We start from the raw sequence: 26,679 nt of genomic DNA, 5'->3' as shown, positions 1-26,679 counted from the left end.
TCTCTTATCTCTATTATTGCATTTTCTTTTCTCTCTCTTTTCAAGCAGATGATGGGAGTCCAAGTATTAAGGTGACATGTGTTGCCCGTGCCCCCCTCCCCCCCCCCCCGTGTTCTTATTCATTTACCCCTCATGTTGTTCCAGCATATTGTGGGGGCACCAATGTTAAGGACGGGTGCGTTGCCCTCTCCCAGCCTCCCCCCTCGGGTCAGAGCTTCAAGTGCGCCCATCCCCCAGTCGGTGCGTACCCACCCCATTCCTAATGGATGTGTATGCCCATCCCCTCCCCCCACCCGCCCGACACCCACCCGAAGAAGGTGATTCCTCTGTGTCCACTTAGGTGTCCATGGGTTCGTACCCATTTGCTGGTGAGCGCGAGCACGTGGTGCTCGTGTGTCCATTCTTGGGATACTTGGCTTACTGGAACGGGTTCCAGCTCTGGCCAGGAGAACCACGAGAGGTGCCCCCTCACCGCTGCTCCTCATAGCCGAATAGCACTCCGTGGTGTCCACGCGCCACATTTTATTTACCCACTCGTGGGTCGATGGGCACTCGGGTGGCTTCCAGGTCTTTGCGATTGTGACTTGTGCCCTGACACTAACCCTAACCCTTACCCAGCCCGTCTCCTCCACGGCCCCTGCCTGACTGACTCCTTCCCGCCCGGCCTATCACCTGTCACCGTCCTCTGCCCCTGCCTGACACGCTCCTCCCCGCCCGGGCCGTCACCGTCCTCGGCCCCTGCCTGACGGGGCTCCTCCGTGGCCTGGGCCTTCCAAGGGCTTGGTGTGGACGCTGGTTCCAGGACGCCCTCCCAGGAACCCGGTAGCAGGGCGGCCGCAGCGTCTCGCGCAACCCAACCGTCCGCCGGCTGGCCGCCGTCGCTAAGTGGCCTGCGGGGGACGTGCTCCCGCTGTGCCGTGGGGGCCCAGCCTGGTGTCTTCTCTGAGGCCCCGCGGCTGCCGCTCCCCGCAAGGGGATAGCCGCGGAGGTGGGGACCGCCTCCTCATGGGGACGTACACCCAGCTCTCCACGTCGGATTCCGGATTCCGGGGCTCTCTGTCCTGCCAGAAGGCCCAGCTGGCCTGCGGGTCCTCAGAGTGGCAAAAACATCCGAAAACTGAGATTGAGGGTCCGGTGGGTGTCTGCACTTTTGTGCTGGGCACCCCAGGGAGGCCCGGGGGCTGGCTGGACAACGCGGTCTGCTGGGCTGGGGGGGGGTTTGGAGGAGCAACTGATGCCCTTTGCACTTTGGGTAGCAAGTGTCTGAGGTGTCTCTGGGCCCTGTGCCATGTGGGGGCGGGGGCGGGGGCGGGGTGGGAGGAGGAGGAGGAGAAGGAGGAGGAGGAGGAGGAGGAGGAGGAGGTGGGAAGGGCCCGGGCCTGCAGTCGTGTTCCCCGGGGTGGCACAGCATGTGGCTTCTTCCACAGGCTGCTTGGCCTGGGCTCCCTGCACCTGGGCCTTTGGAGGACTGGCCCTGTGCTTGCCAACACTTCCTGCAGGGACCCAGAGCTGGGAGGTTGCATCTCTCAGCCCTGGGTCGGGCAGAGCCCCAGCGGGCCATGCCCACAACCTCTCTCAGCAGGGGTCCCCCAGAAGGCTCCTTTGGGACCAGGATTCTCTTGCGGGTGACTCTTTAAGGTCTGGCCCCTGGATGGAGGGGCACCAGGAGTAGAGGAGCAGGAAGGGGAAGGGGGTGGCCATGCGAGGGGACACTTTCAGGCCAAGTCCCAGCTTCAGTCTGATCCTCCTGGGAACCCCGGGGTGGACATCACACCTCCTGGTTGCCCCGCTCTGAGACAAGGAGCCGGGCTTCGCATTCCCACAGCAGCCAGTCGTGGGCTGAGGACACCTGGGGCGTTGGGAACTCCCTGGCTTCTCCTTGGTTTAACATCTGGAGCTGCTTGTGAATTGTGCCGCCACACACACCCGAGTGCAGGTGTCTTCTGCACAGACTGCGGGCCTCGCTCTTCTGAATGCCGCTAGCTCGCGACCCACCCACGGGTGAACCTGGTCAGGGTACTTTCTCTCAGGGGCAGACTCTGATCCGGGCGGGCTACCGGTGTCTCTGTTTGCTCCTTTCTTTCTTCCACTTCGGGAAAGGCTTCCTTACTGGGTGTGGAAATCTCCTATGCCTTTCCTCGCCTATTCTGTCAGCTCTAAAATTCTCTTTCGGTTGCCACCCTCACAGATGGATTAGGAAACTCTTTGCGGTGCACTCATTAGTGAAATGACCTCAATGACGCTGGAATCCAATATCTAATCGCCAATTTTTAGCGAGTCCACACGCCAGGGTGGTCGGGGTCCAATGCAGCCCCGGCCAGGCCCAGGCCCCTTGGACTGGGCCACAGGAGGACACAGAGGAGGGTCCCGGCCCCCACGGTAGGTAGAGGTGCGGGCAGTTCTCCAAGGGCTTGGGTGTTTTCCAGAGGGAGGAGATGGAGGGGACTGATTTCTTCAGCGCCCCACAAACCACGCCACCCCACCCCACCCATGGGACACATCCCGAGAGAGAGAGAGAGACGCCCCATACACTGGCTCCCCTCCCCCGTGCGCTGTGCCCCAGCCCTGGCCCGGGGGAATAGGCGGCCGCCGGGCCACAGGGTGGGGGGCGCAGCTGAAAGGGGTTGTGGGGGAGGGCCGCCCCTGGCTGGGGTCAAAGGGCGAGCGCCCCGCCCCTCCCGCCCGTGCGCAGTCAGCGGCCCCGGCGCGCTGGGGGTGGGGGGCGGGGAGGTGAAGGAGGCCAGGCGAGGAGAGGAGGGGGGCTGGAAGGGCTCCACCTTGGCGGGTCCAGCCGTGGAGGCGCATCTTGTGTGAGTGTGAGTGAGTGAGTGCGTGTGAGTGTGAGTGTGTGTGTATACAGAGACAGCCCCCAACCCCGGCCCGCCGCTCCCTGCCCGCCCCGCCCGTCACCCCCGTCCCTCGGAGCCCGCGGGACCCGGCCGGCGAACTCAACAGGCCCGACCCGGCGCGGGGCCTGGGGCGGGAGGAGGCGGCGGGGAAGCGCAGAGAGGCTCGGCTTCTTGAGCGGGGCAGGGGCGCCCTCCGCCGTCCACGGCCACACCACCCCGAACGCGCCCGATCCCGTCTGGTCTCGGAAGCTAAGCAGGCTCGGGCCTGGTTAGAACTTGGATGGGAGACCGCCCGGGAATACCGGGTGCCGTAGGCTTCTTCTTTTTTTTTTTGCCTCTGGTTCTGTCGCGTTTCTGGGAGTGCGGGGGCGGCCCGGGGTGGGGGTGACCCCCACCCTCAGCGCCCGCCGCGGTGCCTGGCGCCCCAGCCCGCACCGTGGGGCCTCCTCTTGTCCCGAGCCGTGACACCGCCGCCACGCGGCAGCATGCGTGGCTTCTGGACTGTCAGGTCTCAGACCAAAGGTCTGCTCTGTGGGAGCCGACACGCTGGAGGAAACCTTGAGAGTCTGAGAGGGGAGGGAGTTCCAGAAGAAGGCCAGGATGTCATTTTGAGGGAGTATGTGACCAGAACTCCTCCCGTTGCTTTTGGGGTTCTATGGGCTACACGTAGGAATCTTTGGTGGTGGCACCTGATGTTCGGGGATCCGGAGTCACACCCAGACCTGCTCCACAGGCCTCCTTTTACTTTTCTCTTCGGATTCATTTTTTTTTTTTTTTTTTTGAGACAGAGTCTCGGTTTGTTGCCCAGGCTAGAGTGAGTGCCGTGGCGTCAGCCTAGCTCACAGCAACTTCAAACTCCTGGGCTCGAGTGATCCTTCTGCCTCAGCCTCCCGGGTAGCTGGGACTGCAGGCATGCGCCACCATGCCCCGCTAATTTTTTATATATATATCAGTTGGCCAATTAATTTCTTTCTATTTATAGTAGAGACGGGGTCTCGCTCTTGCTCAGGCTGGTTTTGAACTCCTGACCTTGAGCAATCCGCCCGCCTCGGCCTCCCAAGAGCTAGGATTACAGGCGTGAGCCACAGCGCCCGGCCGGATTCATTATTTTTAAAAAGTGTCTCTTATCTCTATTATTGCATTTTCTTTTCTCTCTCTTTTCAAGCAGATGATGGGAGTCCAAGTATTAAGGTGACATGTGTTGCCCGTGCCCCCCTCCCCCCCCCGTGTTCTTATTCATTTACCCCTCATGTTGTTCCAGCATATTGTGGGGGCACCAATGTTAAGGACGGGTGCGTTGCCCTCTCCCAGCCTCCCCCCTCGGGTCAGAGCTTCAAGTGCGCCCATCCCCCAGTCGGTGCGTACCCACCCCATTCCTAATGGATGTGTATGCCCATCCCCTCCCCCCACCCGCCCGACACCCACCCGAAGAAGGTGATTCCTCTGTGTCCACTTAGGTGTCCATGGGTTCGTACCCATTTGCTGGTGAGCGCGAGCACGTGGTGCTCGTGTGTCCATTCTTGGGATACTTGGCTTACTGGAACGGGTTCCAGCTCTGGCCAGGAGAACCACGAGAGGTGCCCCCTCACCGCTGCTCCTCATAGCCGAATAGCACTCCGTGGTGTCCACGCGCCACATTTTATTTACCCACTCGTGGGTCGATGGGCACTCGGGTGGCTTCCAGGTCTTTGCGATTGTGACTTGTGCCCTGACACTAACCCTAACCCTTACCCAGCCCGTCTCCTCCACGGCCCCTGCCTGACTGACTCCTTCCCGCCCGGCCTATCACCTGTCACCGTCCTCTGCCCCTGCCTGACACGCTCCTCCCCGCCCGGGCCGTCACCGTCCTCGGCCCCTGCCTGACGGGGCTCCTCCGTGGCCTGGGCCTTCCAAGGGCTTGGTGTGGACGCTGGTTCCAGGACGCCCTCCCAGGAACCCGGTAGCAGGGCGGCCGCAGCGTCTCGCGCAACCCAACCGTCCGCCGGCTGGCCGCCGTCGCTAAGTGGCCTGCGGGGGACGTGCTCCCGCTGTGCCGTGGGGGCCCAGCCTGGTGTCTTCTCTGAGGCCCCGCGGCTGCCGCTCCCCGCAAGGGGATAGCCGCGGAGGTGGGGACCACCTCCTCATGGGGACGTACACCCAGCTCTCCACGTCGGATTCCGGATTCCGGGGCTCTCTGTCCTGCCAGAAGGCCCAGCTGGCCTGCGGGTCCTCAGAGTGGCAAAAACATCCGAAAACTGAGATTGAGGGTCCGGTGGGTGTCTGCACTTTTGTGCTGGGCACCCCAGGGAGGCCCGGGGGCTGGCTGGACAACGCGGTCTGCTGGGCTGGGGGGGGGTTTGGAGGAGCAACTGATGCCCTTTGCACTTTGGGTAGCAAGTGTCTGAGGTGTCTCTGGGCCCTGTGCCATGTGGGGGCGGGGGCGGGGGCGGGGTGGGAGGAGGAGGAGGAGAAGGAGGAGGAGGAGGAGGAGGAGGAGGAGGTGGGAAGGGCCCGGGCCTGCAGTCCTGTTCCCCGGGGTGGCACAGCATGTGGCTTCTTCCACAGGCTGCTTGGCCTGGGCTCCCTGCACCTGGGCCTTTGGAGGACTGGCCCTGTGCTTGCCAACACTTCCTGCAGGGACCCAGAGCTGGGAGGTTGCATCTCTCAGCCCTGGGTCGGGCAGAGCCCCAGCGGGCCATGCCCACAACCTCTCTCAGCAGGGGTCCCCCAGAAGGCTCCTTTGGGACCAGGATTCTCTTGCGGGTGACTCTTTAAGGTCTGGCCCCTGGATGGAGGGGCACCAGGAGTAGAGGAGCAGGAAGGGGAAGGGGGTGGCCATGCGAGGGGACACTTTCAGGCCAAGTCCCAGCTTCAGTCTGATCCTCCTGGGAACCCCGGGGTGGACATCACACCTCCTGGTTGCCCCGCTCTGAGACAAGGAGCCGGGCTTCGCATTCCCACAGCAGCCAGTCGTGGGCTGAGGACACCTGGGGCGTTGGGAACTCCCTGGCTTCTCCTTGGTTTAACATCTGGAGCTGCTTGTGAATTGTGCCGCCACACACACCCGAGTGCAGGTGTCTTCTGCACAGACTGCGGGCCTCGCTCTTCTGAATGCCGCTAGCTCGCCACCCACCCACGGGTGAACCTGGTCAGGGTACTTTCTCTCAGGGGCAGACTCTGATCCGGGCGGGCTACCGGTGTCTCTGTTTGCTCCTTTCTTTCTTCCACTTCGGGAAAGGCTTCCTTACTGGGTGTGGAAATCTCCTATGCCTTTCCTCGCCTATTCTGTCAGCTCTAAAATTCTCTTTCGGTTGCCACCCTCACAGATGGATTAGGAAACTCTTTGCGGTGCACTCATTAGTGAAATGACCTCAATGACGCTGGAATCCAATATCTAATCGCCAATTTTTAGCGAGTCCACACGCCAGGGTGGTCGGGGTCCAATGCAGCCCCGGCCAGGCCCAGGCCCCTTGGACTGGGCCACAGGAGGACACAGAGGAGGGTCCCGGCCCCCACGGTAGGTAGAGGTGCGGGCAGTTCTCCAAGGGCTTGGGTGTTTTCCAGAGGGAGGAGATGGAGGGGACTGATTTCTTCAGCGCCCCACAAACCACGCCACCCCACCCCACCCATGGGACACATCCCGAGAGAGAGAGAGAGAGAGAGAGAGAGACAGACGCCCCATACACTGGCTCCCCTCCCCCGTGCGCTGTGCCCCAGCCCTGGCCCGGGGGAATAGGCGGCCGCCGGGCCACAGGGTGGGGGGCGCAGCTGAAAGGGGTTGTGGGGGAGGGCCGCCCCTGGCTGGGGTCAAAGGGCGAGCGCCCCGCCCCTCCCGCCCGTGAGCAGTCAGCGGCCCCGGCGCGCTGGGGGTGGGGGGCGGGGAGGTGAAGGAGGCCAGGCGAGGAGAGGAGGGGGGCTGGAAGGGCTCCACCTTGGCGGGTCCAGCCGTGGAGGCGCATCTTGTGTGAGTGTGAGTGAGTGAGTGCGTGTGAGTGTGAGTGTGTGTGTATACAGAGACAGCCCCCAAACCCGGCCCGCCGCTCCCTGCCCGCCCCGCCCGTCACCCCCGTCCCTCGGAGCCCGCGGGACCCGGCCGGCGAACTCAACAGGCCCGACCCGGCGCGGGGCCTGGGGCGGGAGGAGGCGGCGGGGAAGCGCAGAGAGGCTCGGCTTCTTGAGCGGGGCAGGGGCGCCCTCCGCCGTCCACGGCCACACCACCCCGAACGCGCCCGATCCCGTCGGGTCTCGGAAGCTAAGCAGGGTCGGGCCTGGTTAGAACTTGGATGGGAGACCGCCCGGGAATACCGGGTGCCGTAGGCTTCTTCTTTTTTTTTTTGCCTCTGGTTCTGTCGCGTTTCTGGGAGTGCGGGGGCGGCCCGGGGTGGGGGTGACCCCCACCCTCAGCGCCCGCCGCGGTGCCTGGCGCCCCAGCCCGCACCGTGGGGCCTCCTCTTGTCCCGAGCCGTGACACCGCCGCCACGCGGCAGCATGCGTGGCTTCTGGACTGTCAGGTCTCAGACCAAAGGTCTGCTCTGTGGGAGCCGACACGCTGGAGGAAACCTTGAGAGTCTGAGAGGGGAGGGAGTTCCAGAAGAAGGCCAGGATGTCATTTTGAGGGAGTATGTGACCAGAACTCCTCCCGTTGCTTTTGGGGTTCTATGGGCTACACGTAGGAATCTTTGGTGGTGGCACCTGATGTTCGGGGATCCGGAGTCACACCCAGACCTGCTCCACAGGCCTCCTTTTACTTTTCTCTTCGGATTCATTTTTTTTTTTTTTTTTTTTGAGACAGAGTCTCGGTTTGTTGCCCAGGCTAGAGTGAGTGCCGTGGCGTCAGCCTAGCTCACAGCAACTTCAAACTCCTGGGCTCGAGTGATCCTTCTGCCTCAGCCTCCCGGGTAGCTGGGACTGCAGGCATGCGCCACCATGCCCCGCTAATTTTTTATATATATATCAGTTGGCCAATTAATTTCTTTCTATTTATAGTAGAGACGGGGTCTCGCTCTTGCTCAGGCTGGTTTTGAACTCCTGACCTTGAGCAATCCGCCCGCCTCGGCCTCCCAAGAGCTAGGATTACAGGCGTGAGCCACAGCGCCCGGCCGGATTCATTATTTTTAAAAAGTGTCTCTTATCTCTATTATTGCATTTTCTTTTCTCTCTCTTTTCAAGCAGATGATGGGAGTCCAAGTATTAAGGTGACATGTGTTGCCCGTGCCCCCCTCCCCCCCCCGTGTTCTTATTCATTTACCCCTCATGTTGTTCCAGCATATTGTGGGGGCACCAATGTTAAGGACGGGTGCGTTGCCCTCTCCCAGCCTCCCCCCTCGGGTCAGAGCTTCAAGTGCGCCCATCCCCCAGTCGGTGCGTACCCACCCCATTCCTAATGGATGTGTATGCCCATCCCCTCCCCCCACCCGCCCGACACCCACCCGAAGAAGGTGATTCCTCTGTGTCCACTTAGGTGTCCATGGGTTCGTACCCATTTGCTGGTGAGCGCGAGCACGTGGTGCTCGTGTGTCCATTCTTGGGATACTTGGCTTACTGGAACGGGTTCCAGCTCTGGCCAGGAGAACCACGAGAGGTGCCCCCTCACCGCTGCTCCTCATAGCCGAATAGCACTCCGTGGTGTCCACGCGCCACATTTTATTTACCCACTCGTGGGTCGATGGGCACTCGGGTGGCTTCCAGGTCTTTGCGATTGTGACTTGTGCCCTGACACTAACCCTAACCCTTACCCAGCCCGTCTCCTCCACGGCCCCTGCCTGACTGACTCCTTCCCGCCCGGCCTATCACCTGTCACCGTCCTCTGCCCCTGCCTGACACGCTCCTCCCCGCCCGGGCCGTCACCGTCCTCGGCCCCTGCCTGACGGGGCTCCTCCGTGGCCTGGGCCTTCCAAGGGCTTGGTGTGGACGCTGGTTCCAGGACGCCCTCCCAGGAACCCGGTAGCAGGGCGGCCGCAGCGTCTCGCGCAACCCAACCGTCCGCCGGCTGGCCGCCGTCGCTAAGTGGCCTGCGGGGGACGTGCTCCCGCTGTGCCGTGGGGGCCCAGCCTGGTGTCTTCTCTGAGGCCCCGCGGCTGCCGCTCCCCGCAAGGGGATAGCCGCGGAGGTGGGGACCGCCTCCTCATGGGGACGTACACCCAGCTCTCCACGTCGGATTCCGGATTCCGGGGCTCTCTGTCCTGCCAGAAGGCCCAGCCGGCCTGCGGGTCCTCAGAGTGGCAAAAACATCCGAAAACTGAGATTGAGGGTCCGGTGGGTGTCTGCACTTTTGTGCTGGGCACCCCAGGGAGGCCCGGGGGCTGGCTGGACAACGCGGTCTGCTGGGCTGGGGGGGGGTTTGGAGGAGCAACTGATGCCCTTTGCACTTTGGGTAGCAAGTGTCTGAGGTGTCTCTGGGCCCTGTGCCATGTGGGGGCGGGGGCGGGGGCGGGGTGGGAGGAGGAGGAGGAGAAGGAGGAGGAGGAGGAGGAGGAGGAGGAGGTGGGAAGGGCCCGGGCCTGCAGTCGTGTTCCCCGGGGTGGCACAGCATGTGGCTTCTTCCACAGGCTGCTTGGCCTGGGCTCCCTGCACCTGGGCCTTTGGAGGACTGGCCCTGTGCTTGCCAACACTTCCTGCAGGGACCCAGAGCTGGGAGGTTGCATCTCTCAGCCCTGGGTCGGGCAGAGCCCCAGCGGGCCATGCCCACAACCTCTCTCAGCAGGGGTCCCCCAGAAGGCTCCTTTGGGACCAGGATTCTCTTGCGGGTGACTCTTTAAGGTCTGGCCCCTGGATGGAGGGGCACCAGGAGTAGAGGAGCAGGAAGGGGAAGGGGGTGGCCATGCGAGGGGACACTTTCAGGCCAAGTCCCAGCTTCAGTCTGATCCTCCTGGGAACCCCGGGGTGGACATCACACCTCCTGGTTGCCCCGCTCTGAGACAAGGAGCCGGGCTTCGCATTCCCACAGCAGCCAGTCGTGGGCTGAGGACACCTGGGGCGTTGGGAACTCCCTGGCTTCTCCTTGGTTTAACATCTGGAGCTGCTTGTGAATTGTGCCGCCACACACACCCGAGTGCAGGTGTCTTCTGCACAGACTGCGGGCCTCCCTCTTCTGAATGCCGCTAGCTCGCGACCCACCCACGGGTGAACCTGGTCAGGGTACTTTCTCTCAGGGGCAGACTCTGATCCGGGCGGGCTACCGGTGTCTCTGTTTGCTCCTTTCTTTCTTCCACTTCGGGAAAGGCTTCCTTACTGGGTGTGGAAATCTCCTATGCCTTTCCTCGCCTATTCTGTCAGCTCTAAAATTCTCTTTCGGTTGCCACCCTCACAGATGGATTAGGAAACTCTTTGCGGTGCACTCATTAGTGAAATGACCTCAATGACGCTGGAATCCAATATCTAATCGCCAATTTTTAGCGAGTCCACACGCCAGGGTGGTCGGGGTCCAATGCAGCCCCGGCCAGGCCCAGGCCCCTTGGACTGGGCCACAGGAGGACACAGAGGAGGGTCCCGGTCCCCACGGTAGGTAGAGGTGCGGGCAGTTCTCCAAGGGCTTGGGTGTTTTCCAGAGGGAGGAGATGGAGGGGACTGATTTCTTCAGCGCCCCACAAACCACGCCACCCCACCCCACCCATGGGACACATCCCGAGAGAGAGAGAGAGACGCCCCATACACTGGCTCCCCTCCCCCGTGCGCTGTGCCCCAGCCCTGGCCCGGGGGAATAGGCGGCCGCCGGGCCACAGGGTGGGGGGCGCAGCTGAAAGGGGTTGTGGGGGAGGGCCGCCCCTGGCTGGGGTCAAAGGGCGAGCGCCCCGCCCCTCCCGCCCGTGCGCAGTCAGCGGCCCCGGCGCGCTGGGGGTGGGGGGCGGGGAGGTGAAGGAGGCCAGGCGAGGAGAGGAGGGGGGCTGGAAGGGCTCCACCTTGGCGGGTCCAGCCGTGGAGGCGCATCTTGTGTGAGTGTGAGTGAGTGAGTGCGTGTGAGTGTGAGTGTGTGTGTATACAGAGACAGCCCCCAACCCCGGCCCGCCGCTCCCTGCCCGCCCCGCCCGTCACCCCCGTCCCTTGGAGCCCGCGGGACCCGGCCGGCGAACTCAACAGGCCCGACCCGGCGCGGGGCCTGGGGCGGGAGGAGGCGGCGGGGAAGCGCAGAGAGGCTCGGCTTCTTGAGCGGGGCAGGGGCGCCCTCCGCCGTCCACGGCCACACCACCCCGAACGCGCCCGATCCCGTCTGGTCTCGGAAGCTAAGCAGGGTCGGGCCTGGTTAGAACTTGGATGGGAGACCGCCCGGGAATACCGGGTGCCGTAGGCTTCTTCTTTTTTTTTTTGCCTCTGGTTCTGTCGCGTTTCTGGGAGTGCGGGGGCGGCCCGGGGTGGGGGTGACCCCCACCCTCAGCGCCCGCCGCGGTGCCTGGCGCCCCAGCCCGCACCGTGGGGCCTCCTCTTGTCCCGAGCCGTGACACCGCCGCCACGCGGCAGCATGCGTGGCTTCTGGACTGTCAGGTCTCAGACCAAAGGTCTGCTCTGTGGGAGCCGACACGCTGGAGGAAACCTTGAGAGTCTGAGAGGGGAGGGAGTTCCAGAAGAAGGCCAGGATGTCATTTTGAGGGAGTATGTGACCAGAACTCCTCCCGTTGCTTTTGGGGTTCTATGGGCTACACGTAGGAATCTTTGGTGGTGGCACCTGATGTTCGGGGATCCGGAGTCACACCCAGACCTGCTCCACAGGCCTCCTTTTACTTTTCTCTTCGGATTCATTTTTTTTTTTTTTTTTTTTGAGACAGAGTCTCGGTTTGTTGCCCAGGCTAGAGTGAGTGCCGTGGCGTCAGCCTAGCTCACAGCAACTTCAAACTCCTGGGCTCGAGTGATCCTTCTGCCTCAGCCTCCCGGGTAGCTGGGACTGCAGGCATGCGCCACCATGCCCCGCTAATTTTTTATATATATATCAGTTGGCCAATTAATTTCTTTCTATTTATAGTAGAGACGGGGTCTCGCTCTTGCTCAGGCTGGTTTTGAACTCCTGACCTTGAGCAATCCGCCCGCCTCGGCCTCCCAAGAGCTAGGATTACAGGCGTGAGCCACAGCGCCCGGCCGGATTCATTATTTTTAAAAAGTGTCTCTTATCTCTATTATTGCATTTTCTTTTCTCTCTCTTTTCAAGCAGATGATGGGAGTCCAAGTATTAAGGTGACATGTGTTGCCCGTGCCCCCCTCCCCCCCCCGTGTTCTTATTCATTTACCCCTCATGTTGTTCCAGCATATTGTGGGGGCACCAATGTTAAGGACGGGTGCGTTGCCCTCTCCCAGCCTCCCCCCTCGGGTCAGAGCTTCAAGTGCGCCCATCCCCCAGTCGGTGCGTACCCACCCCATTCCTAATGGATGTGTATGCCCATCCCCTCCCCCCACCCGCCCGACACCCACCCGAAGAAGGTGATTCCTCTGTGTCCACTTAGGTGTCCATGGGTTCGTACCCATTTGCTGGTGAGCGCGAGCACGTGGTGCTCGTGTGTCCATTCTTGGGATACTTGGCTTACTGGAACGGGTTCCAGCTCTGGCCAGGAGAACCACGAGAGGTGCCCCCTCACCGCTGCTCCTCATAGCCGAATAGCACTCCGTGGTGTCCACGCGCCACATTTTATTTACCCACTCGTGGGTCGATGGGCACTCGGGTGGCTTCCAGGTCTTTGCGATTGTGACTTGTGCCCTGACACTAACCCTAACCCTTACCCAGCCCGTCTCCTCCACGGCCCCTGCCTGACTGACTCCTTCCCGCCCGGCCTATCACCTGTCACCGTCCTCTGCCCCTGCCTGACACGCTCCTCCCCGCCCGGGCCGTCACCGTCCTCGGCCCCTGCCTGACGGGGCTCCTCCGTGGCCTGGGCCTTCCAAGGGCTTGGTGTGGACGCTGGTTCCAGGACGCCCTCCCAGGAACCCGGTAGCAGGGCGGCCGCAGCGTCTCGCGCAACCCAACCGTCCGCCGGCTGGCCGCCGTCGCTAAGTGGCCTGCGGGGGACGTGCTCCCGCTGTGCCGTGGGGGCCCAGCCTGGTGTCTTCTCTGAGGCCCCGCGGCTGCCGCTCCCCGCAAGGGGATAGCCGCGGAGGTGGGGACCGCCTCCTCATGGGGACGTACACCCAGCTCTCCACGTCGGATTCCGGATTCCGGGGCTCTCTGTCCTGCCAGAAGGCCCAGCCGGCCTGCGGGTCCTCAGAGTGGCAAAAACATCCGAAAACTGAGATTGAGGGTCCGGTGGGTGTCTGCACTTTTGTGCTGGGCACCCCAGGGAGGCCCGGGGGCTGGCTGGACAACGCGGTCTGCTGGGCTGGGGGGGGGTTTGGAGGAGCAACTGATGCCCTTTGCACTTTGGGTAGCAAGTGTCTGAGGTGTCTCTGGGCCCTGTGCCATGTGGGGGCGGGGGCGGGGGCGGGGTGGGAGGAGGAGGAGGAGAAGGAGGAGGAGGAGGAGGAGGAGGAGGAGGTGGGAAGGGCCCGGGCCTGCAGTCGTGTTCCCCGGGGTGGCACAGCATGTGGCTTCTTCCACAGGCTGCTTGGCCTGGGCTCCCTGCACCTGGGCCTTTGGAGGACTGGCCCTGTGCTTGCCAACACTTCCTGCAGGGACCCAGAGCTGGGAGGTTGCATCTCTCAGCCCTGGGTCGGGCAGAGCCCCAGCGGGCCATGCCCACAACCTCTCTCAGCAGGGGTCCCCCAGAAGGCTCCTTTGGGACCAGGATTCTCTTGCGGGTGACTCTTTAAGGTCTGGCCCCTGGATGGAGGGGCACCAGGAGTAGAGGAGCAGGAAGGGGAAGGGGGTGGCCATGCGAGGGGACACTTTCAGGCCAAGTCCCAGCTTCAGTCTGATCCTCCTGGGAACCCCGGGGTGGACATCACACCTCCTGGTTGCCCCGCTCTGAGACAAGGAGCCGGGCTTCGCATTCCCACAGCAGCCAGTCGTGGGCTGAGGACACCTGGGGCGTTGGGAACTCCCTGGCTTCTCCTTGGTTTAACATCTGGAGCTGCTTGTGAATTGTGCCGCCACACACACCCGAGTGCAGGTGTCTTCTGCACAGACTGCGGGCCTCCCTCTTCTGAATGCCGCTAGCTCGCGACCCACCCACGGGTGAACCTGGTCAGGGTACTTTCTCTCAGGGGCAGACTCTGATCCGGGCGGGCTACCGGTGTCTCTGTTTGCTCCTTTCTTTCTTCCACTTCGGGAAAGGCTTCCTTACTGGGTGTGGAAATCTCCTATGCCTTTCCTCGCCTATTCTGTCAGCTCTAAAATTCTCTTTCGGTTGCCACCCTCACAGATGGATTAGGAAACTCTTTGCGGTGCACTCATTAGTGAAATGACCTCAATGACGCTGGAATCCAATATCTAATCGCCAATTTTTAGCGAGTCCACACGCCAGGGTGGTCGGGGTCCAATGCAGCCCCGGCCAGGCCCAGGCCCCTTGGACTGGGCCACAGGAGGACACAGAGGAGGGTCCCGGTCCCCACGGTAGGTAGAGGTGCGGGCAGTTCTCCAAGGGCTTGGGTGTTTTCCAGAGGGAGGAGATGGAGGGGACTGATTTCTTCAGCGCCCCACAAACCACGCCACCCCACCCCACCCATGGGACACATCCCGAGAGAGAGAGAGAGACGCCCCATACACTGGCTCCCCTCCCCCGTGCGCTGTGCCCCAGCCCTGGCCCGGGGGAATAGGCGGCCGCCGGGCCACAGGGTGGGGGGCGCAGCTGAAAGGGGTTGTGGGGGAGGGCCGCCCCTGGCTGGGGTCAAAGGGCGAGCGCCCCGCCCCTCCCGCCCGTGCGCAGTCAGCGGCCCCGGCGCGCTGGGGGTGGGGGGCGGGGAGGTGAAGGAGGCCAGGCGAGGAGAGGAGGGGGGCTGGAAGGGCTCCACCTTGGCGGGTCCAGCCGTGGAGGCGCATCTTGTGTGAGTGTGAGTGAGTGAGTGCGTGTGAGTGTGAGTGTGTGTGTATACAGAGACAGCCCCCAACCCCGGCCCGCCGCTCCCTGCCCGCCCCGCCCGTCACCCCCGTCCCTTGGAGCCCGCGGGACCCGGCCGGCGAACTCAACAGGCCCGACCCGGCGCGGGGCCTGGGGCGGGAGGAGGCGGCGGGGAAGCGCAGAGAGGCTCGGCTTCTTGAGCGGGGCAGGGGCGCCCTCCGCCGTCCACGGCCACACCACCCCGAACGCGCCCGATCCCGTCTGGTCTCGGAAGCTAAGCAGGGTCGGGCCTGGTTAGAACTTGGATGGGAGACCGCCCGGGAATACCGGGTGCCGTAGGCTTCTTCTTTTTTTTTTTGCCTCTGGTTCTGTCGCGTTTCTGGGAGTGCGGGGGCGGCCCGGGGTGGGGGTGACCCCCACCCTCAGCGCCCGCCGCGGTGCCTGGCGCCCCAGCCCGCACCGTGGGGCCTCCTCTTGTCCCGAGCCGTGACACCGCCGCCACGCGGCAGCATGCGTGGCTTCTGGACTGTCAGGTCTCAGACCAAAGGTCTGCTCTGTGGGAGCCGACACGCTGGAGGAAACCTTGAGAGTCTGAGAGGGGAGGGAGTTCCAGAAGAAGGCCAGGATGTCATTTTGAGGGAGTATGTGACCAGAACTCCTCCCGTTGCTTTTGGGGTTCTATGGGCTACACGTAGGAATCTTTGGTGGTGGCACCTGATGTTCGGGGATCTGGAGTCACACCCAGACCTGCTCCACAGGCCTCCTTTTACTTTTCTCTTCGGATTCATTTTTTTTTTTTTTTTTTTTGAGACAGAGTCTCGGTTTGTTGCCCAGGCTAGAGTGAGTGCCGTGGCGTCAGCCTAGCTCACAGCAACTTCAAACTCCTGGGCTCGAGTGATCCTTCTGCCTCAGCCTCCCGGGTAGCTGGGACTGCAGGCATGCGCCACCATGCCCCGCTAATTTTTTATATATATATCAGTTGGCCAATTAATTTCTTTCTATTTATAGTAGAGACGGGGTCTCGCTCTTGCTCAGGCTGGTTTTGAACTCCTGACCTTGAGCAATCCGCCCGCCTCGGCCTCCCAAGAGCTAGGATTACAGGCGTGAGCCACAGCGCCCGGCCGGATTCATTATTTTTAAAAAGTGTCTCTTATCTCTATTATTGCATTTTCTTTTCTCTCTCTTTTCAAGCAGATGATGGGAGTCCAAGTATTAAGGTGACATGTGTTGCCCGTGCCCCCCTCCCCCCCCCCCGTGTTCTTATTCATTTACCCCTCATGTTGTTCCAGCATATTGTGGGGGCACCAATGTTAAGGACGGGTGCGTTGCCCTCTCCCAGCCTCCCCCCTCGGGTCAGAGCTTCAAGTGCGCCCATCCCCCAGTCGGTGCGTACCCACCCCATTCCTAATGGATGTGTATGCCCATCCCCTCCCCCCACCCGCCCGACACCCACCCGAAGAAGGTGATTCCTCTGTGTCCACTTAGGTGTCCATGGGTTCGTACCCATTTGCTGGTGAGCGCGAGCACGTGGTGCTCGTGTGTCCATTCTTGGGATACTTGGCTTACTGGAACGGGTTCCAGCTCTGGCCAGGAGAACCACGAGAGGTGCCCCCTCACCGCTGCTCCTCATAGCCGAATAGCACTCCGTGGTGTCCACGCGCCACATTTTATTTACCCACTCGTGGGTCGATGGGCACTCGGGTGGCTTCCAGGTCTTTGCGATTGTGACTTGTGCCCTGACACTAACCCTAACCCTTACCCAGCCCGTCTCCTCCACGGCCCCTGCCTGACTGACTCCTTCCCGCCCGGCCTATCACCTGTCACCGTCCTCTGCCCCTGCCTGACACGCTCCTCCCCGCCCGGGCCGTCACCGTCCTCGGCCCCTGCCTGACGGGGCTCCTCCGTGGCCTGGGCCTTCCAAGGGCTTGGTGTGGACGCTGGTTCCAGGACGCCCTCCCAGGAACCCGGTAGCAGGGCGGCCGCAGCGTCTCGCGCAACCCAACCGTCCGCCGGCTGGCCGCCGTCGCTAAGTGGCCTGCGGGGGACGTGCTCCCGCTGTGCCGTGGGGGCCCAGCCTGGTGTCTTCTCTGAGGCCCCGCGGCTGCCGCTCCCCGCAAGGGGATAGCCGCGGAGGTGGGGACCGCCTCCTCATGGGGACGTACACCCAGCTCTCCACGTCGGATTCCGGATTCCGGGGCTCTCTGTCCTGCCAGAAGGCCCAGCCGGCCTGCGGGTCCTCAGAGTGGCAAAAACATCCGAAAACTGAGATTGAGGGTCCGGTGGGTGTCTGCACTTTTGTGCTGGGCACCCCAGGGAGGCCCGGGGGCTGGCTGGACAACGCGGTCTGCTGGGCTGGGGGGGGGTTTGGAGGAGCAACTGATGCCCTTTGCACTTTGGGTAGCAAGTGTCTGAGGTGTCTCTGGGCCCTGTGCCATGTGGGGGCGGGGGCGGGGGCGGGGTGGGAGGAGGAGGAGGAGAAGGAGGAGGAGGAGGAGGAGGAGGAGGAGGTGGGAAGGGCCCGGGCCTGCAGTCGTGTTCCCCGGGGTGGCACAGCATGTGGCTTCTTCCACAGGCTGCTTGGCCTGGGCTCCCTGCACCTGGGCCTTTGGAGGACTGGCCCTGTGCTTGCCAACACTTCCTGCAGGGACCCAGAGCTGGGAGGTTGCATCTCTCAGCCCTGGGTCGGGCAGAGCCCCAGCGGGCCATGCCCACAACCTCTCTCAGCAGGGGTCCCCCAGAAGGCTCCTTTGGGACCAGGATTCTCTTGCGGGTGACTCTTTAAGGTCTGGCCCCTGGATGGAGGGGCACCAGGAGTAGAGGAGCAGGAAGGGGAAGGGGGTGGCCATGCGAGGGGACACTTTCAGGCCAAGTCCCAGCTTCAGTCTGATCCTCCTGGGAACCCCGGGGTGGACATCACACCTCCTGGTTGCCCCGCTCTGAGACAAGGAGCCGGGCTTCGCATTCCCACAGCAGCCAGTCGTGGGCTGAGGACACCTGGGGCGTTGGGAACTCCCTGGCTTCTCCTTGGTTTAACATCTGGAGCTGCTTGTGAATTGTGCCGCCACACACACCCGAGTGCAGGTGTCTTCTGCACAGACTGCGGGCCTCCCTCTTCTGAATGCCGCTAGCTCGCGACCCACCCACGGGTGAACCTGGTCAGGGTACTTTCTCTCAGGGGCAGACTCTGATCCGGGCGGGCTACCGGTGTCTCTGTTTGCTCCTTTCTTTCTTCCACTTCGGGAAAGGCTTCCTTACTGGGTGTGGAAATCTCCTATGCCTTTCCTCGCCTATTCTGTCAGCTCTAAAATTCTCTTTCGGTTGCCACCCTCACAGATGGATTAGGAAACTCTTTGCGGTGCACTCATTAGTGAAATGACCTCAATGACGCTGGAATCCAATATCTAATCGCCAATTTTTAGCGAGTCCACACGCCAGGGTGGTCGGGGTCCAATGCAGCCCCGGCCAGGCCCAGGCCCCTTGGACTGGGCCACAGGAGGACACAGAGGAGGGTCCCGGTCCCCACGGTAGGTAGAGGTGCGGGCAGTTCTCCAAGGGCTTGGGTGTTTTCCAGAGGGAGGAGATGGAGGGGACTGATTTCTTCAGCGCCCCACAAACCACGCCACCCCACCCCACCCATGGGACACATCCCGAGAGAGAGAGAGAGACGCCCCATACACTGGCTCCCCTCCCCCGTGCGCTGTGCCCCAGCCCTGGCCCGGGGGAATAGGCGGCCGCCGGGCCACAGGGTGGGGGGCGCAGCTGAAAGGGGTTGTGGGGGAGGGCCGCCCCTGGCTGGGGTCAAAGGGCGAGCGCCCCGCCCCTCCCGCCCGTGCGCAGTCAGCGGCCCCGGCGCGCTGGGGGTGGGGGGCGGGGAGGTGAAGGAGGCCAGGCGAGGAGAGGAGGGGGGCTGGAAGGGCTCCACCTTGGCGGGTCCAGCCGTGGAGGCGCATCTTGTGTGAGTGTGAGTGAGTGAGTGCGTGTGAGTGTGAGTGTGTGTGTATACAGAGACAGCCCCCAACCCCGGCCCGCCGCTCCCTGCCCGCCCCGCCCGTCACCCCCGTCCCTCGGAGCCCGCGGGACCCGGCCGGCGAACTCAACAGGCCCGACCCGGCGCGGGGCCTGGGGCGGGAGGAGGCGGCGGGGAAGCGCAGAGAGGCTCGGCTTCTTGAGCGGGGCAGGGGCGCCCTCCGCCGTCCACGGCCACACCACCCCGAACGCGCCCGATCCCGTCTGGTCTCGGAAGCTAAGCAGGGTCGGGCCTGGTTAGAACTTGGATGGGAGACCGCCCGGGAATACCGGGTGCCGTAGGCTTCTTCTTTTTTTTTTTGCCTCTGGTTCTGTCGCGTTTCTGGGAGTGCGGGGGCGGCCCGGGGTGGGGGTGACCCCCACCCTCAGCGCCCGCCGCGGTGCCTGGCGCCCCAGCCCGCACCGTGGGGCCTCCTCTTGTCCCGAGCCGTGACACCGCCGCCACGCGGCAGCATGCGTGGCTTCTGGACTGTCAGGTCTCAGACCAAAGGTCTGCTCTGTGGGAGCCGACACGCTGGAGGAAACCTTGAGAGTCTGAGAGGGGAGGGAGTTCCAGAAGAAGGCCAGGATGTCATTTTGAGGGAGTATGTGACCAGAACTCCTCCCGTTGCTTTTGGGGTTCTATGGGCTACACGTAGGAATCTTTGGTGGTGGCACCTGATGTTCGGGGATCCGGAGTCACACCCAGACCTGCTCCACAGGCCTCCTTTTACTTTTCTCTTCGGATTCATTTTTTTTTTTTTTTTTTTTGAGACAGAGTCTCGGTTTGTTGCCCAGGCTAGAGTGAGTGCCGTGGCGTCAGCCTAGCTCACAGCAACTTCAAACTCCTGGGCTCGAGTGATCCTTCTGCCTCAGCCTCCCGGGTAGCTGGGACTGCAGGCATGCGCCACCATGCCCCGCTAATTTTTTATATATATATCAGTTGGCCAATTAATTTCTTTCTATTTATAGTAGAGACGGGGTCTCGCTCTTGCTCAGGCTGGTTTTGAACTCCTGACCTTGAGCAATCCGCCCGCCTCGGCCTCCCAAGAGCTAGGATTACAGGCGTGAGCCACAGCGCCCGGCCGGATTCATTATTTTTAAAAAGTGTCTCTTATCTCTATTATTGCATTTTCTTTTCTCTCTCTTTTCAAGCAGATGATGGGAGTCCAAGTATTAAGGTGACATGTGTTGCCCGTGCCCCCCTCCCCCCCCCGTGTTCTTATTCATTTACCCCTCATGTTGTTCCAGCATATTGTGGGGGCACCAATGTTAAGGACGGGTGCGTTGCCCTCTCCCAGCCTCCCCCCTCGGGTCAGAGCTTCAAGTGCGCCCATCCCCCAGTCGGTGCGTACCCACCCCATTCCTAATGGATGTGTATGCCCATCCCCTCCCCCCACCCGCCCGACACCCACCCGAAGAAGGTGATTCCTCTGTGTCCACTTAGGTGTCCATGGGTTCGTACCCATTTGCTGGTGAGCGCGAGCACGTGGTGCTCGTGTGTCCATTCTTGGGATACTTGGCTTACTGGAACGGGTTCCAGCTCTGGCCAGGAGAACCACGAGAGGTGCCCCCTCACCGCTGCTCCTCATAGCCGAATAGCACTCCGTGGTGTCCACGCGCCACATTTTATTTACCCACTCGTGGGTCGATGGGCACTCGGGTGGCTTCCAGGTCTTTGCGATTGTGACTTGTGCCCTGACACTAACCCTAACCCTTACCCAGCCCGTCTCCTCCACGGCCCCTGCCTGACTGACTCCTTCCCGCCCGGCCTATCACCTGTCACCGTCCTCTGCCCCTGCCTGACACGCTCCTCCCCGCCCGGGCCGTCACCGTCCTCGGCCCCTGCCTGACGGGGCTCCTCCGTGGCCTGGGCCTTCCAAGGGCTTGGTGTGGACGCTGGTTCCAGGACGCCCTCCCAGGAACCCGGTAGCAGGGCGGCCGCAGCGTCTCGCGCAACCCAACCGTCCGCCGGCTGGCCGCCGTCGCTAAGTGGCCTGCGGGGGACGTGCTCCCGCTGTGCCGTGGGGGCCCAGCCTGGTGTCTTCTCTGAGGCCCCGCGGCTGCCGCTCCCCGCAAGGGGATAGCCGCGGAGGTGGGGACCGCCTCCTCATGGGGACGTACACCCAGCTCTCCACGTCGGATTCCGGGGCTCTCTGTCCTGCCAGAAGGCCCAGCCGGCCTGCGGGTCCTCAGAGTGGCAAAAACATCCGAAAACTGAGATTGAGGGTCCGGTGGGTGTCTGCACTTTTGTGCTGGGCACCCCAGGGAGGCCCGTGGGCTGGCTGGACAACGCGGTCTGCTGGGCTGGGGGGGGGTTTGGAGGAGCAACTGATGCCCTTTGCACTTTGGGTAGCAAGTGTCTGAGGTGTCTCTGGGCCCTGTGCCATGTGGGGGCGGGGGCGGGGGCGGGGTGGGAGGAGGAGGAGGAGGAGGAGGAGGAGGAGGAGGTGGGAAGGGCCCGGGCCTGCAGTCGTGTTCCCCGGGGTGGCACAGCATGTGGCTTCTTCCACAGGCTGCTTGGCCTGGGCTCCCTGCACCTGGGCCTTTGGAGGACTGGCCCTGTGCTTGCCAACACTTCCTGCAGGGACCCAGAGCTGGGAGGTTGCATCTCTCAGCCCTGGGTCGGGCAGAGCCCCAGCGGGCCATGCCCACAACCTCTCTCAGCAGGGGTCCCCCAGAAGGCTCCTTTGGGACCAGGATTCTCTTGCGGGTGACTCTTTAAGGTCTGGCCCCTGGATGGAGGGGCACCAGGAGTAGAGGAGCAGGAAGGGGAAGGGGGTGGCCATGCGAGGGGACACTTTCAGGCCAAGTCCCAGCTTCAGTCTGATCCTCCTGGGAACCCCGGGGTGGACATCACACCTCCTGGTTGCCCCGCTCTGAGACAAGGAGCCGGGCTTCGCATTCCCACAGCAGCCAGTCGTGGGCTGAGGACACCTGGGGCGTTGGGAACTCCCTGGCTTCTCCTTGGTTTAACATCTGGAGCTGCTTGTGAATTGTGCCGCCACACACACCCGAGTGCAGGTGTCTTCTGCACAGACTGCGGGCCTCCCTCTTCTGAATGCCGCTAGCTCGCGACCCACCCACGGGTGAACCTGGTCAGGGTACTTTCTCTCAGGGGCAGACTCTGATCCGGGCGGGCTACCGGTGTCTCTGTTTGCTCCTTTCTTTCTTCCACTTCGGGAAAGGCTTCCTTACTGGGTGTGGAAATCTCCTATGCCTTTCCTCGCCTATTCTGTCAGCTCTAAAATTCTCTTTCGGTTGCCACCCTCACAGATGGATTAGGAAACTCTTTGCGGTGCACTCATTAGTGAAATGACCTCAATGACGCTGGAATCCAATATCTAATCGCCAATTTTTAGCGAGTCCACACGCCAGGGTGGTCGGGGTCCAATGCAGCCCCGGCCAGGCCCAGGCCCCTTGGACTGGGCCACAGGAGGACACAGAGGAGGGTCCCGGTCCCCACGGTAGGTAGAGGTGCGGGCAGTTCTCCAAGGGCTTGGGTGTTTTCCAGAGGGAGGAGATGGAGGGGACTGATTTCTTCAGCGCCCCACAAACCACGCCACCCCACCCCACCCATGGGACACATCCCGAGAGAGAGAGAGAGACGCCCCATACACTGGCTCCCCTCCCCCGTGCGCTGTGCCCCAGCCCTGGCCCGGGGGAATAGGCGGCCGCCGGGCCACAGGGTGGGGGGCGCAGCTGAAAGGGGTTGTGGGGGAGGGCCGCCCCTGGCTGGGGTCAAAGGGCGAGCGCCCCGCCCCTCCCGCCCGTGCGCAGTCAGCGGCCCCGGCGCGCTGGGGGTGGGGGGCGGGGAGGTGAAGGAGGCCAGGCGAGGAGAGGAGGGGGGCTGGAAGGGCTCCACCTTGGCGGGTCCAGCCGTGGAGGCGCATCTTGTGTGAGTGTGAGTGAGTGAGTGCGTGTGAGTGTGAGTGTGTGTGTATACAGAGACAGCCCCCAACCCCGGCCCGCCGCTCCCTGCCCGCCCCGCCCGTCACCCCCGTCCCTCGGAGCCCGCGGGACCCGGCCGGCGAACTCAACAGGCCCGACCCGGCGCGGGGCCTGGGGCGGGAGGAGGCGGCGGGGAAGCGCAGAGAGGCTCGGCTTCTTGAGCGGGGCAGGGGCGCCCTCCGCCGTCCACGGCCACACCACCCCGAACGCGCCCGATCCCGTCTGGTCTCGGAAGCTAAGCAGGGTCGGGCCTGGTTAGAACTTGGATGGGAGACCGCCCGGGAATACCGGGTGCCGTAGGCTTCTTCTTTTTTTTTTTGCCTCTGGTTCTGTCGCGTTTCTGGGAGTGCGGGGGCGGCCCGGGGTGGGGGTGACCCCCACCCTCAGCGCCCGCCGCGGTGCCTGGCGCCCCAGCCCGCACCGTGGGGCCTCCTCTTGTCCCGAGCCGTGACACCGCCGCCACGCGGCAGCATGCGTGGCTTCTGGACTGTCAGGTCTCAGACCAAAGGTCTGCTCTGTGGGAGCCGACACGCTGGAGGAAACCTTGAGAGTCTGAGAGGGGAGGGAGTTCCAGAAGAAGGCCAGGATGTCATTTTGAGGGAGTATGTGACCAGAACTCCTCCCGTTGCTTTTGGGGTTCTATGGGCTACACGTAGGAATCTTTGGTGGTGGCACCTGATGTTCGGGGATCCGGAGTCACACCCAGACCTGCTCCACAGGCCTCCTTTTACTTTTCTCTTCGGATTCATTTTTTTTTTTTTTTTTTTGAGACAGAGTCTCGGTTTGTTGCCCAGGCTAGAGTGAGTGCCGTGGCGTCAGCCTAGCTCACAGCAACTTCAAACTCCTGGGCTCGAGTGATCCTTCTGCCTCAGCCTCCCGGGTAGCTGGGACTGCAGGCATGCGCCACCATGCCCCGCTAATTTTTTATATATATATCAGTTGGCCAATTAATTTCTTTCTATTTATAGTAGAGACGGGGTCTCGCTCTTGCTCAGGCTGGTTTTGAACTCCTGACCTTGAGCAATCCGCCCGCCTCGGCCTCCCAAGAGCTAGGATTACAGGCGTGAGCCACAGCGCCCGGCCGGATTCATTATTTTTAAAAAGTGTCTCTTATCTCTATTATTGCATTTTCTTTTCTCTCTCTTTTCAAGCAGATGATGGGAGTCCAAGTATTAAGGTGACATGTGTTGCCCGTGCCCCCCTCCCCCCCCCGTGTTCTTATTCATTTACCCCTCATGTTGTTCCAGCATATTGTGGGGGCACCAATGTTAAGGACGGGTGCGTTGCCCTCTCCCAGCCTCCCCCCTCGGGTCAGAGCTTCAAGTGCGCCCATCCCCCAGTCGGTGCGTACCCACCCCATTCCTAATGGATGTGTATGCCCATCCCCTCCCCCCACCCGCCCGACACCCACCCGAAGAAGGTGATTCCTCTGTGTCCACTTAGGTGTCCATGGGTTCGTACCCATTTGCTGGTGAGCGCGAGCACGTGGTGCTCGTGTGTCCATTCTTGGGATACTTGGCTTACTGGAACGGGTTCCAGCTCTGGCCAGGAGAACCACGAGAGGTGCCCCCTCACCGCTGCTCCTCATAGCCGAATAGCACTCCGTGGTGTCCACGCGCCACATTTTATTTACCCACTCGTGGGTCGATGGGCACTCGGGTGGCTTCCAGGTCTTTGCGATTGTGACTTGTGCCCTGACACTAACCCTAACCCTTACCCAGCCCGTCTCCTCCACGGCCCCTGCCTGACTGACTCCTTCCCGCCCGGCCTATCACCTGTCACCGTCCTCTGCCCCTGCCTGACACGCTCCTCCCCGCCCGGGCCGTCACCGTCCTCGGCCCCTGCCTGACGGGGCTCCTCCGTGGCCTGGGCCTTCCAAGGGCTTGGTGTGGACGCTGGTTCCAGGACGCCCTCCCAGGAACCCGGTAGCAGGGCGGCCGCAGCGTCTCGCGCAACCCAACCGTCCGCCGGCTGGCCGCCGTCGCTAAGTGGCCTGCGGGGGACGTGCTCCCGCTGTGCCGTGGGGGCCCAGCCTGGTGTCTTCTCTGAGGCCCCGCGGCTGCCGCTCCCCGCAAGGGGATAGCCGCGGAGGTGGGGACCGCCTCCTCATGGGGACGTACACCCAGCTCTCCACGTCGGATTCCGGGGCTCTCTGTCCTGCCAGAAGGCCCAGCCGGCCTGCGGGTCCTCAGAGTGGCAAAAACATCCGAAAACTGAGATTGAGGGTCCGGTGGGTGTCTGCACTTTTGTGCTGGGCACCCCAGGGAGGCCCGGGGGCTGGCTGGACAACGCGGTCTGCTGGGCTGGGGGGGGGTTTGGAGGAGCAACTGATGCCCTTTGCACTTTGGGTAGCAAGTGTCTGAGGTGTCTCTGGGCCCTGTGCCATGTGGGGGCGGGGGCGGGGGCGGGGTGGGAGGAGGAGGAGGAGGAGGAGGAGGAGGAGGAGGTGGGAAGGGCCCGGGCCTGCAGTCGTGTTCCCCGGGGTGGCACAGCATGTGGCTTCTTCCACAGGCTGCTTGGCCTGGGCTCCCTGCACCTGGGCCTTTGGAGGACTGGCCCTGTGCTTGCCAACACTTCCTGCAGGGACCCAGAGCTGGGAGGTTGCATCTCTCAGCCCTGGGTCGGGCAGAGCCCCAGCGGGCCATGCCCACAACCTCTCTCAGCAGGGGTCCCCCAGAAGGCTCCTTTGGGACCAGGATTCTCTTGCGGGTGACTCTTTAAGGTCTGGCCCCTGGATGGAGGGGCACCAGGAGTAGAGGAGCAGGAAGGGGAAGGGGGTGGCCATGCGAGGGGACACTTTCAGGCCAAGTCCCAGCTTCAGTCTGATCCTCCTGGGAACCCCGGGGTGGACATCACACCTCCTGGTTGCCCCGCTCTGAGACAAGGAGCCGGGCTTCGCATTCCCACAGCAGCCAGTCGTGGGCTGAGGACACCTGGGGCGTTGGGAACTCCCTGGCTTCTCCTTGGTTTAACATCTGGAGCTGCTTGTGAATTGTGCCGCCACACACACCCGAGTGCAGGTGTCTTCTGCACAGACTGCGGGCCTCGCTCTTCTGAATGCCGCTAGCTCGCGACCCACCCACGGGTGAACCTGGTCAGGGTACTTTCTCTCAGGGGCAGACTCTGATCCGGGCGGGCTACCGGTGTCTCTGTTTGCTCCTTTCTTTCTTCCACTTCGGGAAAGGCTTCCTTACTGGGTGTGGAAATCTCCTATGCCTTTCCTCGCCTATTCTGTCAGCTCTAAAATTCTCTTTCGGTTGCCACCCTCACAGATGGATTAGGAAACTCTTTGCGGTGCACTCATTAGTGAAATGACCTCAATGACGCTGGAATCCAATATCTAATCGCCAATTTTTAGCGAGTCCACACGCCAGGGTGGTCGGGGTCCAATGCAGCCCCGGCCAGGCCCAGGCCCCTTGGACTGGGCCACAGGAGGACACAGAGGAGGGTCCCGGCCCCCACGGTAGGTAGAGGTGCGGGCAGTTCTCCAAGGGCTTGGGTGTTTTCCAGAGGGAGGAGATGGAGGGGACTGATTTCTTCAGCGCCCCACAAACCACGCCACCCCACCCCACCCATGGGACACATCCCGAGAGAGAGAGAGAGAGAGAGAGAGAGACGCCCCATACACTGGCTCCCCTCCCCCGTGCGCTGTGCCCCAGCCCTGGCCCGGGGGAATAGGCGGCCGCCGGGCCACAGGGTGGGGGGCGCAGCTGAAAGGGGTTGTGGGGGAGGGCCGCCCCTGGCTGGGGTCAAAGGGCGAGCGCCCCGCCCCTCCCGCCCGTGCGCAGTCAGCGGCCCCGGCGCGCTGGGGGTGGGGGGCGGGGAGGTGAAGGAGGCCAGGCGAGGAGAGGAGGGGGGCTGGAAGGGCTCCACCTTGGCGGGTCCAGCCGTGGAGGCGCATCTTGTGTGAGTGTGAGTGAGTGAGTGCGTGTGAGTGTGAGTGTGTGTGTATACAGAGACAGCCCCCAACCCCGGCCCGCCGC

General features: G+C 62.8%; 6 pseudogenes; all 6 read left to right on the top strand.

The window, feature by feature from the left end:
* The first annotated feature begins 3,047 nt into the window (after window positions 1-3,047).
* LOC142868847 (uncharacterized) lies at window positions 3,048-3,166 on the top strand (annotated as a pseudogene).
* Window positions 3,167-7,029: 3,863 nt separating this feature from the next.
* LOC142868845 (uncharacterized) lies at window positions 7,030-7,148 on the top strand (annotated as a pseudogene).
* A 3,848-nt stretch (window positions 7,149-10,996) lies between these two features.
* LOC142868831 (uncharacterized) lies at window positions 10,997-11,115 on the top strand (annotated as a pseudogene).
* A 3,848-nt stretch (window positions 11,116-14,963) lies between these two features.
* On the top strand, window positions 14,964-15,082 carry LOC142868830 (uncharacterized; annotated as a pseudogene).
* A 3,850-nt stretch (window positions 15,083-18,932) lies between these two features.
* On the top strand, window positions 18,933-19,051 carry LOC142868829 (uncharacterized; annotated as a pseudogene).
* Window positions 19,052-22,880: 3,829 nt separating this feature from the next.
* Window positions 22,881-22,999, top strand: LOC142868828 (uncharacterized; annotated as a pseudogene).
* The last annotated feature ends 3,680 nt before the right edge of the window (window positions 23,000-26,679 follow it).

This window comes from Microcebus murinus, unplaced genomic scaffold (assembly GCF_040939455.1).
Source record: "Microcebus murinus isolate Inina unplaced genomic scaffold, M.murinus_Inina_mat1.0 scaf043_hap2_Mmur4.0, whole genome shotgun sequence".
NCBI lineage: Eukaryota > Metazoa > Chordata > Mammalia > Primates > Cheirogaleidae > Microcebus > Microcebus murinus.
The sequence above is the reverse complement of the archived record's forward strand: the minus strand, read 5'-3'. Positions and strand labels throughout refer to the sequence as shown.